Raw genomic sequence first — 17,906 nt, forward strand, 5'->3', positions numbered from 1 at the left:
GCCTGTATACTGGCTTGCATTTAGGTAAAAGCTTTGCACTTTGAAACAATATGAACTTAGGACAGTGTGAAAGCTGATTCGTACCAACCAGATTCTATTCAGTGAGTCACTGCATTATTTATGTCACTACTAATAGTAGTTTGAGACATCAGCTATAAGTATGACATTTAAGCAAATTGTGAACAGCATTCTAATCCTTATTTTTATTCCTACCAAGGTATCAGATATTATTTGTAATATACAGAGGTAGTAAATTGATCAAATATGATTTATCCTTTCAGGAGATTGTTTCTTTGACATTTCAAGTATGCTTTAATTTTGATCTTAAGTGAAATTTAATTTTTACTTGTTTGAGTAACATACCTAAATGATTTCAGCTAATATTCTATCAGATGGCTTAACTTCTAATAGATGGGATATTAGGTCGCAGTGGATTAGAACAATTAATGTCAGTGGATCAATAATGTAGTAAATGTTTAAATTTTAGCATTTGGATGAGGCAGCAAGGTGGCTCAGTGGTTAGCACTGCTGCCTCACTGTGCCAGGAACCTGATTCCAGCCTTGGTGTCTCTCTGCATGGAATTTCCATGTTCTCCTGTGTCTGAGTGGGTTTCTGATGGGTGCTCTGGCTTTCTCCCACTGTCCAAAGATGTGCAAGTTGGGTTGGTTGGTTAGTTAATTGTCCGTACCATCCAGGATTGTGTAGGCTAGGTGGATTAGCCTTGATAAATATGGGAAATACAGGGGTTTGGGTGGGATACTCAGAAGAGGTGGCATTGGCTGAATAGCCTCTTTCTGCAGTGTAGGGATTCTATGATTCTATTTTGCAAGACCAGCATTTGTTGCCTGTCTTTAGTTTCCTGAAGATGTAAGTTTTCTTCTTGAAACATTGTGATGTCTTGGTGGTTTGATATGTTTGTTGGACCACTTTAAATGGCAGTTAAAAGTCAAATACATTGCTATGTGAAGCAGATAAAGGAGAAATTTAATCAAGATATTCAAAATCCTGTAGATTCTGATGGTCTGAATAAAAGCAATTGCATGGTGGCTCAGTGGTTAGCACTGCTGCCTCACAGCACCAGGGACCCAGGTTCGATTCCAACCTCAGGCAACTGTCTGTGTGGTGTTTGCATATTCTCCCTCTGTCTGCATGAGTTTCCTTTGGGTGCTCTGGTTTCCTCCTACAGTCCAAAGATGTGCAGGTTAGGTGAATTGGCCATGCTAAATTGCCCGTAGTGTTCAGATATGTGCAGATTAAGTGCATTAGTCAGGGGTATATGTACAGTAGGAGGAATGGTTCTGGTGAGTTACTCTTCAGAGGGTTGGGTTGGATTGGATCCGTTGAGCTGAATGGCTAACTGCAGGGATTCTAAGTTGGACCAATAATGAGGCAACACAGATTTAATGTGATTTGCTAATTGACCAGAGGCAACATGAGGAAAGAGTATTACATAACAATTTCTAATCATCAGGCGCACTGCTTGAATGGGTGGTGGATTAAATAACAACTTTAATTTAATTTAAACCAGGTGGGAGCAGTAAGTTTCCTTTCCTAATGGACATTAGAGAGTCATTTCAGTTTTTATGACACTCTCGCAACTTCAAAGTCACTTTCTTTTTGTTGCTACCATCTCTATTTCTAAACATTTATCAAGCTGCTTTCACATTTTCAAGCAGTTTTGGGATTTAAGCACTGTTCTCTGAATTCATAGTTAGAACAAAGAACAAAGAAAGTTTACAGCCCAGGAACAGGCCCTTCGGCCCTCAAGCCTGAGCCAATCCAAATGTACTGTCTAAACCTGTCGGTCAATTCCTAAGCATCTGTATTCCTCAGCTCCCCACCGACTCATGCATTTAACCAGACGTATCTTAAATGAATCTACCGTGCCTGCCTCCACCACCTCTGCTGGCAATGCGTTCCAAATGCCCACCACCCTCTGTGTGAAGTGCTTGCCGCGTGTATCCCCCTTAAACCTTCCACCTCTCACCTTGAAAGTGTGACCTCTCGTTATTGAGTTCACTGACATTAGCACTAAACTATTGTGGCTAATGGTATTTAAAAATTTAATCTGCATTTTATAGATTTGTTGATGATACTGCTCAGAAAGGGGCCAATTAGCCCACAATGCCTGTCTCAGCTATTTGGTAAGGGCTATTCAATTGGTCCCACTCTCCTGCATTTTCCTCATAGCCATACAAATACTCCTCACTTCTGATATTTACCCAGTTCTCTCTGCGGCTTTAAAAGGCACAATCCTCATGTATAAGACCTCTTCAATAACACCTTGAAAATCTATTCTATGGTTAATTGATTCTGTCCAAATGTAACTTGTTACTGCTTAATAGCTGTTACCATATAGATGCATTTTCTCAGAACTGGCTGTCTCAAAACCATAGTTGCCTGAGCACTTTTAGAATGTGCCATGCATCATTTTTAATTAAAAAAGAATTACTCAGTGAAAATTAACTTATTTGGAAGGTAAACTTGTTATCTACTTGACCACTGTGTGTCAGTCTATTCCTGTGCTTCAAGTGAAACTGACACCACCTGACCCAGAACCTGCCAACTCTGAAGTTCAAAACAGCCTCAGTTCCAAAGCTTCCAGCTTTGAGAATGTGTACTTGTTTAACAACTTTAATCACTTCTTCCCTAATTATATTTTGAACTTGTTATCCTTTTTTGATTTAAAATGCTTCTGTTCTTCACCAATTTGTCATATATTCTCTTCTTGAAGCACAAACTCAGCTAGAATTGTTATTAAAATCACCTTAATCATGGTGCACATTTTTAAAGACTAGACGATAGTTGTCCTGTTAGTCAACATGTGTACAGAACTTGTATCAAGTGAGAAATTACAACGTGTTTTGAGTTGCTGAAGTTTGCCATCATATAAGATGTGGATTACAACTGCAGAGCTCTTGAAACTGCCTAAAGTATTATTCAGAGTCAAAAAGTGTGGCACTGGAACTACGTAGCAGTCAGACAGCATCTGAGGAGCAGAACCGTCAACGTTTCGGGCTTAAGCCCTTCATTTTTCAGCCAGTTAACTTTGTGATAGGTTTTGGTAGCTTTCAGTCAAGATTGAGATGAAAGACACGAGAGGCAAAAGCTCACAAAGAATCAAAGTCTATAGATAGGTTAAAGCCTATGGAGGGGTGAAATTCCATAGGACATGAAAGTCTATGGAATAGTGAAATGAATATCTTAAAAAGTGTGAACTATATCTGTGTGCAAAACTATTTCCTTGTAAAGTAAAATTTAAGTTTAATCATCTATTTGTTAGTTTATCCTCAGGTTTCAGAAATGTTGGCATTGACTGTTTGAATCTGTGGAACATATTAAAAAGCAGATAATAAAATGAAGTCCCATACTACAGATATATTCATTGTTATGGTATAAAACTCTTTTATCAATCGTCGAATCTAAATTATTTCCACAGAAAGTGTGCTTTATCTGCATGGTGAACCTGTTGGAGACTTAAAGGTATCTGCTTCAGGTGCTGATGTAAACTCCCCCTTTATTGTTCCTCCCATGGGATTTCCATTCCTTGGTTCAATTTGGGATAGGATATATGTAAGTAGATCTAAATATTAAATCTTTTCTTGTTAGCTTCCTGTTAATTATCTGAAGCCTGAGAATGTAACAAAAACGTTTAATTTTCCTTTTGGAAAACAATTATGTCTGGTCAGCTCAGCCAAAGAATTTCTAGTCCTCTGGTATACATTGATAGGGAATAAGTAGGATATACGGATTTTAACATTTTTAGAAATGCTTAGAATTGGTAGAACAGTAGATCACAACATTGGGATATAAAGTGGTAATATTTGGTTTTGATTTGCTGAACATTAAACAATTTCCAGATTTAATTCTGTTTGATTTACAATGAAGAGGTCTCAGAATGCCAAATCCTAGGGAATAAAAGTAACTTGGAAAGTCCATTAGTTATGGTCACTGAGGGAGCAATTCTCAATGAGAATCTGCATTTTGTGTTAGAGATTTTCAGTGACAGACAATTATTAGATGCGTGTCAATGATTCATAGCTAGTGCCATTGAACCATTGAAGGATATGTTCAGAGAATACTGTAGATCTGTCATTGCAAGGCAGTAATCTAATTGAGGGGCTTAAATAACATTGTGAAGAAAACGAAAAATCCTCCTTTTACATCAATAATCTGAACTCGTCAATGAGATTACAAACTTGAAATCACATCAATGTATACTGTATACGCGGTTTTCATCTTTGCCACCTGGGCAGGAAACTGAGGAGTAGCTGGAATGTCTACCATAGAATCCACTCAATTCACATTCAGTAAATTTCATTCAGGCATGCAAAACAACAGTCTAGACTCATAGATTCCATCCCAAATTTTAACAATGGGCTTTTGCAGAAAAAGGGATGCCTGATCTAAGCTGATGAGGTTCTCCAAACTGGATGGAGTCTTCCAGAGGCCTACTTCTTTTGACTTCTGCTGCGGCCACATTGGCAAGTTAAGATAACAGACTCCCACAAGGGGACAATTACTTTATTTGAATAAAGGTTTTGGCTCTTCAGAAAGCCAAAATGAAACTTATACAAGGTTTCCAGCAACAAAGCTTCTGTCTTCGAAAAGTGTATAAGTGAAGTGAGGGATTTTTCTTGGTGTACCAGCTTGGCACAAAGAGAAGAGGTGGGAAAATTCACTGACCACAATTCCAAGATTCAATTGCAATGTATGTGTGTCTATCCCAAAATCCATGTCCTGCTCTGACCATAACTGTTGCTTATGTCCTCTCCATCTTCAGCAATGTAAGAAGCAATATTTAAAAGAACAAATTGTCCTCTGCTCTTCTGAAGTTATGTGGGGGTATAGATTTGCAGGGATGTGCCTACCTGACTCTGAGGACTGAATAGTCAATCCCAATTCTGTCCTCTTTCACATCCACATAAATCTATATTGCAGCAAATTGCAAAGGATAGGATACCAGAAAAGAAATAGATCTAATCTTCCCTTCCTTAGTCCAGAAATCCCAATACCGCCTTCGGCATCCCTCACCATATTTCTTTAAAGTGGAAAATACAAACATTTTGCATTTTAATCTATTAGATTTGAAGATAGGGTGCAAAATATTTTTTGATTATCAAATGAATGTTTTTGAAAGAAGGTACAAAGATACAAAGGGTATCTTTGTTGGACAGTCTCTGAGATTAGGCAACCTATGATCCCCCTTTGGATATATGTATTAAATGAAAAAGAAGAACTGATTTTCATCAATCAGAAATTTCTGGAAAAACTCAGCAGGTCTGGCAGCATCTGTGAAGCGAAAACAAAGTTAATGTTTTGGGTCCAACTACACTCCTTCAGAACTGTTCTGAAGAAGGATCACTGGACTTGAAATGTTAACTCTGTTTCTCTCCTCAGCTGCTAGACCTGCTGAGATTTTCCAGCAATTTCTGTTTTTGTTTCTAATTTCCAGCATCTGCAGTTTTTTTCAGTTTTTCATCAATTAGATCCTGGTTTATTCTCTGTATACAGTTTATAATCAGGAGTATTAAATTACAAAATGTGAAAATTGTAATCCTACTTGTATTTTTTGTTCTATTTTAGTTTTCAGATAATGGCCTGATTCAATTTCAGAATTTTCAGTCAAATGAGAATTTTTTATATCCAAACCCATTTAAGAATGGATTTGACGGGAATGAAACGGTGCCTATGTTGGCTGTGTTCTGGGATGATGCTGACCTCACATTTGGAAACGGGAAGTTATTATATCAGGTTTGTCTTTTCTTTAAGTGGGTACATTTTTCTAACTAGGAGACCCTGAAAACAGTCACGGGGCTACAAAGTGTTAAAAAAACCAGTGCCTGTTGCTTCTGTGACATGCTGCACGGCAACTTTATTCTTCTTGCTTATTTCCATCAATGTTAGAGTATGACTGCATGCCTTAGGACTATCAAATCTAACACCACCTAAATGTAGCCTTGACTAGATACAGCCAGACTGCACATTTTCAGGCTGAGGTACACTGTGGCTGGAGCAGCAGCTAGTATTTTTTGTGGTAATGAGTATGAGGAGGAAGGAGAGTGGTCTAACAGAGGTGAGAACATGCTCCAGGGATCTCAAACAAGACACTGGCTGCCTTGGTGGCAGACATAGCAAGGAGCAGGCATTCCAAACAGTTCATGGTTAGGATCAGAGGCTGTGGCATACAATTTTGCACACCAAACTCCTTGCCAGCTTGCCTCACAAGCCTAAGGCATTTTGCATGAATTGGATTAACTGCATAAAGCAAAGTGAAGGGTGGCAAATCAAAGCCTATTATAATTAATTATCTGAGCCTCCGAGGCAATATGCAGAGCTAAAATTAACCCAAATGGTGAGATCAGTGCAGGATGTGTAGACATGATAGATTACACCAGAGACCACCTTTGTCATATAATGTCTGTCAGGTCATATTAGCAGTCACTGACCGTTCTCTGGAGAGGGTGCTGCTCTAGGATCATATCCAGGCAGGCCACATGCCTTTTTAAAGAGGGGAAACAGTGCTATCTCTCCCTTAGTTCAGTTTGGAACCTCTGTGTGGGCTGTTTTCATTGCATGTTGTGAGGATCTCCCATGGTCCTCCACCATCATGAAGCAATGGGAGCACGTAGCCATGGCACTGACCACTGGGAGTCTCAAAGAGTTGGAGGTTGCGTCAATTTCAGTAATTTTCTTGAGGGTAATTAGGGATGATAGGCAATAGATTTAAAAAAGGCAGAAAGTAAGGATAAAGGAGTTTTTTCAGGATGGCAGCTGGTGACTAGTGGAATTCTGAGGGGTTAGTGTTGGGACCACAACAATTCACATCGTACATGAATGGTCTAGACAAAGGAATTGAGTGTGTTGTTGCTAAGTTTCCAGATGACAAAATGATAGGTGGAGAGATAGGTCATGTTGAGGAAGTGGGAAGGCTGTGAAAGGACATGCTATGTGAGTGGACACAGAAGTGGCAGATGAAATACAATGTGGCAAAGTGTGAGATTATATACTTTGGTAGGAAGAATAGATATAGACTACTTTCTACATGGAGTAAAGGTTTTGGGAAACCTGGAAGATAAATGAACTTGGGAGTCCTAGTTCAGGATTGTCTTAAAGTTAACATGCAGGTTTAGTTGACAGGTAGGAAGACTACTGCAAGAAAACAAGAGCAGAAATGTATTTCTGAGGCTGTATAAGGCTCTGGTCAGACAGCATTTGGAATATCTGAGGAAGGATGTGCTGGTGTTGGAGGGGTTTGAGAGGAGGTCTATAAGAATGCTCCCAGGGACAAAGGGCTTGTCATGAGCTTAAGGAGTGGTTGAGGATGGGTCTGTACTCAATGGAGTTTAGAAGGATGAGGAGTGATCTGATTGAAACCTATAGAATACTGAGAGGCCTGGATGGAGTGGACATGGAGAAAGTGTTTCCACTAGTAGGAAAAACTATAGCCTGAAGTCAAAGCCTCAGTGGGTAGAATTCTTTACTGCAGCTTAGAGGGTGAATCACTGGGCAGGAGTGGCCTACAGGGCAGATGGAAATAGTGACTCAGGTGCCAACCCTCTCGAGGCCCGGGTTACCTGTGAGCTCTGCTGCAGTGGATTCCAGTGAGGACTTCAACGGGCAGCACTCAGCAGAACTGAAGCTTGACGGACACGCATAATTAAATGTTTGGTTCATTAATTGGCAGACTTGTTAGGAAACGGTGTTTTTTGTTATGGAGCAAGGAGATGTCCAGAACCAACTTGGCACAGGGTTTTACACAGAGCATGGCACCCATACTTTACAACATGAAAGTGGCGAGCCACTGCATGGCGGTACTTACAGACCAGACCATCATGATCTAAGTCTCAGCTTCCATTACCAAGCAGAAATCATTCAACATCAGGGTTTTGCAATGGAAGTACAGACTGATTCAGTATTTGATCATGGCTGCAGATAGCAGTGTGGAAATGGCCTTATTTCATAGTCCATATTTGTTTTTCTGCACACTCAGATAATGCTGTGGGACAGCCTCCTCTCAGTGACTCTGTGAATCACAGACCTACTGTCACCTCCCTGACAATGAATAGTTTGCCTTCCCATTCCAGCTACCTTACCAGTGCCTTTGCTCTTGCACCTTTGTCAGGTGACCAGCCCAGACTGCCCAGAGCAAAATGGTGCAGTTCAAAGCCTGGCCTTCTAGGCCCAGAGCTGCAAGACCATCTGTAGGATTGTCCACTGCAGGTCAGCAGCCTGTTAGCAATCATGCTGCAGCCCCTTGGGCAGTGCCAGGATGAAGTACTAAGCAGGCTGCTGGAAGACCTCAAGTGGAAAAAGCCTTAAATACTGCAAGCTCTCCTCAGCCTCCTCTTCCTCCCTCTGTTTCTATCCTCTGTGCCTCAACTCATCACTCTGTCATGCCAATCAGGCAACAATTCACCAGAAAGCAGTTAAGTAGCCCTTTTGGAGAACAGTCAGGAAGGATTAGCAAGCTGTTGAGAAATGTGTGCTCATTCCATGGTCTGCAAGTCCTGCAGCAAGACTTGAGATGAGCTGAGAATGTCTAGCTCAGAGGCAGGGGCACTACCTGCAAGAACCTCCTATCATTTTATTACTGTACTTTTATGTATGCTTTTAAAGTTAAACTGGAACGGGCAACCATGCTCCAGTTTGCAAATTTCCCTGGTTAAATATAGAATGACACAAAGGTCTGTTTTCCAATTTGGAAGGTTTCCTGACAAAACAACAATTAAACCTTGAATGACATAAGACTCTCTTTACTTTAGGCTTGGTGGTTAGAAAATGGTCATACTTTAACCATACCAGTAGAATAACACACCCAATATTTCATGATATAACATTTCTGCATTTATTAAACTGCATCTTGAAACATTCAGTTACTGAATCCTTACTGTGTATTAGTGAGATTATAATTGGAATTCAATGTATGTTACGTGCAAGGAGATGCTAATTTAAAAACTTACAGATAAAGCATACTTATTATTTCAGGTATATAATGACAGTAAGAAGGACATCTATTCCCAACTGATTATCAACAGAACTACCGAGGAAGTTAACAGGCAATTTGCAAAGACCATTGACAATCCTTTTGTCCCTAGGTGGATATTAAAAGTCACATGGGATCACATCTCACCTGTTTCCTTTCAGAAAAAAAATTTAAGTGAGGTAAGTTAGTGGAGTATAAAACTGATGAATGATAAGAAGCCTTGAGGATGAGTAGAGGTCATTGGTCGGCATGAGGGGGAGGAACAGCAGGGGTTTGGGTTGATGGGTATAGAAGGGTGGGAGGGTCCATGGAGGGGGATCGGTGTGGAAGGTTGCAGCATGTTGTTGTGAATGGGGTATGTGGAGTGGGTGGGAGTGTGAGGGGGCTGTGAAGACTAAATGACCTGCTTTTATTACAATTGGGGATAAAGTTACCATCTCAGGCCATCTCAGCACTCAACAACTCCTGTGGCTCTCTCTGAACTGTTTCCAGGCATATTAGGCCCAATTCCATTTGCAGCTGTTTCTCACAAGGCAGGGTTCGACAAATGGGAAACTTCCAGACTCGCTGAACGTGGCTACGGAGAAACAATCCGATTGGTTGGGTTTTCATTATGAGGAGGCAGGTGCAGCTGATTCTGCACATTTGTCTCAGGTGTAAATATTTGACCTAAAATTCTCAAAGAGGTAAATTTAAATTGCACACAACGAATAAAATTAGGATTAAACTCTAAAAGTGATATCTGAAATAAATACAGAAGTAATCAAACTTTAATCATGCCAGTTGGATTTAAAAAGACAAAGAAAAACTGATATTTTGAATTTGATTTTTCTTTTCATGAGCTTTGGTTAATAATAACACTTCAGTTAACTTTAAAGTCAATATGCATATTATTCATCTATTTTGAGATTTAAATTTTTAATACCTTTTCTTTTTCATACACCAACCTACGTGCCTAATTCACTGTAAAGTCTGCTTGATCCAGGCAGATCAACTTGACATGCTCTTAATTATTTGAATAGGCTTGGCTTGTAAATTCGTACCTGTTTCCTTACTTGATATCATTTATGCTTTCATAGAAATGTAAGACTTTTCCCTAACATGTTTATTTACAGACAAACACGTTTCAGTGCATTTTGACTACAGATGGAATTTTCTCCTTTGCTTTAATGAAATATGCCACAATGCACTGGAACCCTGGCCAGAGATTATTCCAAAGAGTATTAATGGGGTACACAAATGGGAAAGGAATATTTTACAATGATCCCCAAACCCAAAAAAATGAAACTTATGGTTCAAGAGGAAGATACAGGCCAGATGAAGTAATTGGAAACACAGGACTTCGTGGGCAATGGGCTTATCGTCTGGATCTGCAAAACTCTAGTAGGTATAGTAAAACATTCCGGCAAAAGTGTTGGCATTGGTATCTAACTGAACCCCATCCTTCCACCTGGAATACTGATGTACAGTCTTGTCCCTGCCATGAGTCGCAAGCGAAGGAAGATAACCGTTTTATACCAGAGATTATGCTGTTCAATGTTTCAACCCAACATAAGATGGAAGGAGAAAGGACAACATTTCAGTCTGCATTACCTAATCAGTTCACAGCTGGTCGAAGATGCATCTATAGTTCAGGTTACCTGATTGAGGGAAGAACTGATCGATACTTTATTTTTACCCCAGAAGCAACGACGCTGCAGGACCATATAAGTGAGTATGGATCAAAATTACCTTCAGCTAGTTGATGCTATTAGGAAGTTACTGTTAGAACACTGCAGTTAGCCTGACTGCCTAAAAAGAGATAAAAAGCTGAATCATTCAGAGTTTCAGTTCCTGACTAACTCTGAGGGATCACTGAAAGTAAATTATTTTCTGGTTGACAGATGATGAGAGATTTGGGATTAACTCTTGCTCTTTGTTTCTTATAACCTGGAAACCGCAGAGCTCCTTCCCTCCCTTTGGATTCAATGCCCTCCAAAATCCTCCCTTTCAAACACTTACTATTAATGATTGATTTTACCTCCTATTCCTGTCTACTCTTTTGCGACTTGGTGGTGTGTTGTGCTATGAAAAGTAACTAATGTTGTTACTTTTTTCTGAAACTTAAAATCTCCAAAACTACACAAGTGGGGAGACAGAGAATATTTGATTCTTGCATTGTGCAAAAAAATCTAAATGGCAAAGGCTTCCTGAGCACAAAATTCAAAGTTAGGGGAAATTGACTTTTTTTAAAAATTATTTTTGATTCTGTCTTAAATATTTCTAGACAGCCGACTCAAAACTGACCAGCTAACTGTCCTTTCAGTCATAGAAATATGCAACTCTTCAGAAACTGGATTTTAGGCAAAATCATGTGCAGTTCAACTTCAAATATATTAACGACATGTTATCACAAAAGAACAGCAGAGATCTGATTAATTTAGATTGAGTAAATCTGGTTATATTCACACTTAGAATTGCTTCATAAGTTGCCAACCTGTCACAAATGTTAAAGTTTGCTTCAATGTGTGTGATTACAGGGAGATTTATAACATGTCTTTCCATACCTGGAGTAAGGTTTTGTTTTACTCTGAATGCTATCCCCTTTAGAAAAAAGCCCTTCCCCATACAACTGTTGCCTGCTCTAGTTCCAGTATATCTGCTGACTAATATTTGGAGTAGATGTGCAATATGTTGCAATTATTTTTATTATTTCTACCTGTGTCACCAACTAGTGACCATTAGTAACCAGGTAGCAATTGAAGTTTAGGTTAGTCTGATAACTTTCATTAGTTAGACATGACATTTAGGAGTTATTAAGGTGGACATTAAATGGACGTTCAACTATTTGGAAACATGTATTTTCTGTATATGGAATAACAGTTTCAATATTTATAAACAATAAATGATTTTCCTTACTGTCATTAAATAATTCCAAGCAGTGAGTAGAATCTTCCAGACCCTGAAATAGTGGACCCATAGTAGTCAGCCTCGACCTGCCTTGGCTGCAATTATTTCAGCTCCAGGTGGGATGAGAAAGAGTGGATCCACCCATCTAGCTAACCATTATGAACAGGTTGTCACTTGGCATGCAAGTGTTCTTTAATGTGTTCAAAGTTTGTGAGAAGATTTGTAGCTCGGGTGCTCGTTGTTGTGGTTCTGTTGGCTGAGCTGGGAATTTGTGTTGCAGACGTTTCATCCCCTGTCTAGGTGACATCCTCAGTGCTTGGGAGCCTCCTGTGAAGCAGTTCCAGCTGTTCGGAGAATTCACCACAAAGGTATACAGGAAAGCCACACACACAGACCAAGTCCTGAACTACGAAAGCAACCACCCCAACACACACAAAAGGAGTTGCATCAAGACACTGTTCAAAAGGGCTACAATACACTGCAGCACACCAGAACTACAAAAAGAGGAAGAAGAACACCTATACAATGTATTCGCCAAAAACGGATACCCACGCAATTTCATCAACAGATGCCTATGGGAAAGACAATGGAACGAGGACATGCCGCAACCCAAAGGACTAGCCACACTACCATACATCAAGAGCATCTCCGAACTGACAGCCAGACTACTGCGACCACTAGGACTCATAACAGCACACAAACCAACAGCCACGCTCAGACAACAACTCACCAGAATGAAGGACCCGATACCCAGCATGAGCAAAACCAATGTAGTGTACAAAATCCCATGCAAGGACTGCAAAAAACACTACATAGGACAAACAGGAAGACAGCTAACGATCCGCATCCATGAACACCAACTAGCCACGAAACGACACAACCAGCTATCCTTAGTAGCCACACATGCAGATGACAAGCAACATGAATTCGACTGGGACAACGCTACTATTATAGGACAAGCCAAACAGAGAACAGCCAGGGAATTCCTAGAGGCATGGCACTCATCCACAGATTCAATCAATAAGCACATCGACCTGGACCCAATATACCGACCACTGCAACGGACAGCTGGAACTGACAACCGGAAGCGGCAGATTCAAACCACTAAAATGCTGGAGGAAAGATCACAGAAGCGCATCACAGGAGTCTCCTAAGCACTGAGGATGTCACCTAGACTGGGGACGAAATGTCTGCAACACAAATTCCCAGTTCTTTAATGTGCACTAATCTGCGCACAACTGAGGGACTGGATCTCAGATAGGGATAATGGCCATGGAAGGCCAATCCCTGCCCCCCTGTTCCAAAGCCAGAATCCACCCCCCGCCCTGCCTCATAAGCAACACTCACCTTTCCTACCGGCAAACCTCCATCCCAGGAGTCCGGAAAGTACTTTAGCAGCAGTAGCCATAGCACTGCCAATTTCTGGAGCTGATGGCCTCTGATTTTGGTGGCCAGATCTTCTTTGTCCCAGGTCTTAACTCCAGTAGAAGGCCCACCAACAAGCCATCAGGTTCCTGATTACCAAATATCCATCTTCGCAGGCTTCCCTCCTCCAAGTATTCCTGCTTTCATGAAAACCAAGAAGACCCTGGTCTGAGTAATCTAAATTTTAGCTCTAGGAGGATGCTGCAATTTGAAAACTTTCACAGTCACATTTCAATTGTGGAATACTGAGCTTTGATTATAAGAAATATCCAAACAGCTAAACTTTTGTTGACTTCAGCTAATGAAGCTTTCTCTCTATAAAAGAGACATAATGGCCTTGGCGATTGCACAATTAAACTTCATCAATATTTATAAGACTTATTGTATTTTGTTGAGTGTTATTTTTAAATGAGAAGGTAACACGGATGACCTGAAGAAGGTCTTATATTCAATGGAATTAAGGAGGACCAAGGATTCGCCTCCAGTGCTAATATTTATTTTGTTTCCATTACTGGGATGGTATCTAGTATTCCAAATTGTCAACTCCCTGCCTTCCCTAAAAACAAGACCTAAAGTTTATCACTGCAGAGCTTCTTGGGTAATACTTTGTATTTCATCTTTCTATGTAATAATCCAAATGCTTTGACTTGTAATCATAATGGCTGTACTATTTATTAACAGAAGGAGATTTGGAACCTTTTGAATGGTGTTGCACAAAATCTTCCTTATGCAATTTGTATTATGCGAAACGGCCTATTGATAAGTGTGAGAATTATACTTCATTGGGTTTAGGTAAGCAATAATATCTTGAGTTCTGCATATGACTGTTGTGGCTAGTTGTGTTGAGAGTTGTGTTTAATTAAGTCAGGTTCAGTGTTTTGAAAATGTTATTTCCTTTTTGCCAATTGTTTCCTTTTACAATAATTCATTGAGTTCCAACTGAGAGAGCAATGGGTAAGTCAAAGAGCTGTTAGTCACTAATACCATAATCACCCTGAAGAGTTCTGAAACTGCAAAACAACAGTCTCCCTTAGGAAGGTAGAATAATTAACTTATTGCATTCAACCTCATGAACAGCTTTAACACATCCACCCAATCATGGAAATCAAATTGAATCCATTAGTAGTTGTAAGGTACAGACTCAGACCCCTCAGCAGGAGTTATCATAAAACAAGCCAGCAAGCAGGCAGCAAAATCAATGCTTTGGTTCCCATTGATATGTTTTTCTCTCCATACTCCTCCCTTATAACCCTTCCTGATTAAATGGATTGATGCATGGCATCTTGAATAGCCATTCTTCATGTATGAGGTGGGAGAGTGTTGATTGACTATGTTAGTAATGGGATAATCGTGGGAATAATGTGGATATCTCCACTTATTCTTTCAATAGTGTGCATGTTTCAACAGGACCCACTGCATTGGCATCAGAAGCAAGGGTCCTACTTGACTTCATTTCATTTCATTAGCCCTGAGACCAAATGCCAACACTCATATTTACCCAGGTAATTTCAGCCAACCCAGTCTAGACTACAGATAAACACAGGTCGATTAAAAACATAATTTATTTTTTAAATTGTGGAAATGTCAAAGTATGTAATATATGGATAAATACTTGTAAAAAATTGCTTATTATTAAGGTCAAGTCTATGGAACGCTGCATATGAAAACATTTGATGGAGTTGATTACATATTTCATGGACTTGGTGAATACGTCATTGTCAGGCTGTCATCAACCAAAGGACATAACATATTTACTCTTCAAGGGCAAAGTTACCTAACAATCAGGAACAACACCTTTATAAACATAGTGGCCTTTGTAAAGTTTGCTGCATTTTATCAGGGGATGGTAAGGATGAAAGTAAGTACTTCATTCTCAGAATTTAAAATTTTAAAATACTTTTTTTTGAAGCAGTCACCAACAGTGTTGCTATCTTCAATCTTAAACTAAAGACGGACCTTTTCTCATTTCAATCAGGTAGAATGGGGATGCTCCACGTCTGGAAAGGAACTTTCTGTTACAGTAAATGATAAAGATATCAGATTGCACAAAGGTGAAGATTTAGGTGAGAATTTGTAAAAAGCCCAGTGAAAGTGTTACAAGTGCTGATCTATTAAATATCTATTTCTGCTCAAAGACATTAATTGTGAATATCATATCTCAACAAATCAAAACTGTAATATTATTGTAAATACACATTGACAGACTTGTAAAGAAATACATTTTTACAACAATATACCTCAGATAAGAAATTGGGCTCATCATCAGTTACTTTTGGGTGTTACTAATGCTGCTTGAGCTCCAACATGATGTCATTGGCACATACACATTTCTGTGACAAATTAAGGATATATTGGGCTAAATCCTTCAGACTTTGAAAACTTTCAGCAGACCAGACCAATTTTAGGTCCCAGGCTTGTTGGTGACAATAATCTACCTTTGAGGGTAATTTTGCAGGAGGAGCCCAATTAAAGTGCCACTTCTGGCAATGCCATCCAATTTGGCACAGTGACCAGGATGTGAAGGCAGGAGAGTAAATCAGTGTCTGAGATGACAAGACTGGCTGACATCCTTCACCATGAACTTAGGCAGAGTGCCATTGGTGTGCCTGGCAGGTGAGAGGGCTTGGCAAAATGGAGGAGTGAAGAGACTAGCCATAAGATGCAAGATCAACAATTGGCCATTCACATCACTGAGTCTGCTCTGCCACTGAATGATGGCTGATCTGATTATCCTCAACTCCATTTTCCTGTCTTTTCCCAAAAAACTCTTGATTCCCTTAATGCCTTAAAAGCTGTCCATCTCATCCTTGAATATTCTTAACCTTGACAGCCTTCACTTGGTAAAGAAATCCACAATTCCCAATTCTCTGAGAGATGAAATTTCCCCTCATCTCTGTCTTCAATGTGCAATCCATTTTCCAAGTAGGTTTACAAGAATGATAGACTTTAGGAATTAAGTTATGAGGGGAGATTACACAAATTATGCCAATTTTCTCTCAAATTTAGAACCTATGGGGTGATCAAACTCTTTAAAGACATTAAAGGAAAAATCAAGGTAGATAAGGATAAACTATCTCCACTGGTTGGGATTTCTAGAAGTAGGAGCTTAGTCTGAGAATTGGAGCCAGACCATCCGGGAGAGATGCTAGAAAGCACTTCTACACACAAAGTTTGGTAGATGTTTGGAATTCTTTCCCACAAATAGCAGTGGATGCAGGGTCAGGGATTGTTAATTTTAAATCATGTAATTGATTAAATTTTCCTTCAGCAAAGGTATTAAGGGATATGAGTCAAAGGCAGGTGTACAGAGTTAGCCACGGATCAGTCTTGATCTCATTGAATGTTGGAACAGGCTTTGAGGGGCTGAATGGCTTACTCCTGTTCCTGTGCTTCTAAGTATAAGTGGATGGCTTATAGATGATTTGGAGCTATGGACTGTGCATAATGGAAGGTTAGCTGGCAATAACAGCTGCTTTGTCCATGGGCTTGTGATCAGTAATTGATGACAGAGACTTTCTGTCTGCCAACAACGATGTGATTGGTTCCCAGGCAGCTGAACAGTTTGGGGCTGTAAACTAAGTAGTGAAAATCCAACATAACTTGCAGGAGGTGGCTTGTTGTAGTTACAAGAGATTACAGTCCAATCTGTTTGAAGTTTCTTTGATATCTGTCAGTGTTATATCCCATTGGTTCCATGCAGTATTATTTATATCTGCAGTTATTGTCTCTGTTGTAATCATCTTTGGACAAAGGGTTAAAAATATCCACAGTTATTTTATGTTTTGACTGCTATGGTCATAACATTTTAAATGGTGCAAGCCATTCATGTTGTTTGCTTTCTGCTGATGCTTCCAGCCAATCAACAGGGCAGATCCCATTGGCTGAAGGCAAAGATCATTCAAATGACCCGAAAGCATGTGACTGATGTGTTACCTGCACTCCAGTCAACAAGTAGTTGCTAATTGCTGCTTACAATCTTTACAGTGTGCATTGTAGCCTTCAATATATCTAACATGAGGGTGGTCTATACATCCCACCTGCATACATATTACGCCAGTCTGAATTACATAGTATAAATTAATCTGGTGTATTATAGATCTTACATTATTCACTTAATAATTTGTCATTGTAATGTGTATTTACAAAACCTATTCCATTACATCTTGCGTATGTCTTCATTACAAAGCCATTGAATTGAAGATTCAGTCATTTGCCATTTTCATCAACTTCTGATAACAAAATTTGATACCTACAGTTTAGATGAATTTTTGTAAATGTCCCTTTCCATTTTTTTTCACAGAAGTATACCATTTCAGTCATAACCAGTTGGCCCTGGTGTGTAAAAAGGGGACAAGATGCTCTGCAGTTTATTTTTCAGGACTACAGATTACAGTGGAGATTGGTATAGGTGGCTTCCTCCAGGCAACAGTCCATTTGCCACATTCCTTCTACAACAGAACTCTTGGCCTTCTTGGTTTGTGGAGCAGTACATCAGCAGATGACCTTTTATTTCCAAATGGAGATCAACTAAAGTTCCAAGCTGGCAGTTTTCCAACTGAAGAGGAAATATATAAGTTTCAACAATCCTGTAGGTCTTTGTAGTCA

The sequence above is a fragment of the Chiloscyllium punctatum genome, chromosome 11 (genome assembly GCF_047496795.1).
Source record: "Chiloscyllium punctatum isolate Juve2018m chromosome 11, sChiPun1.3, whole genome shotgun sequence".
NCBI lineage: Eukaryota > Metazoa > Chordata > Chondrichthyes > Orectolobiformes > Hemiscylliidae > Chiloscyllium > Chiloscyllium punctatum.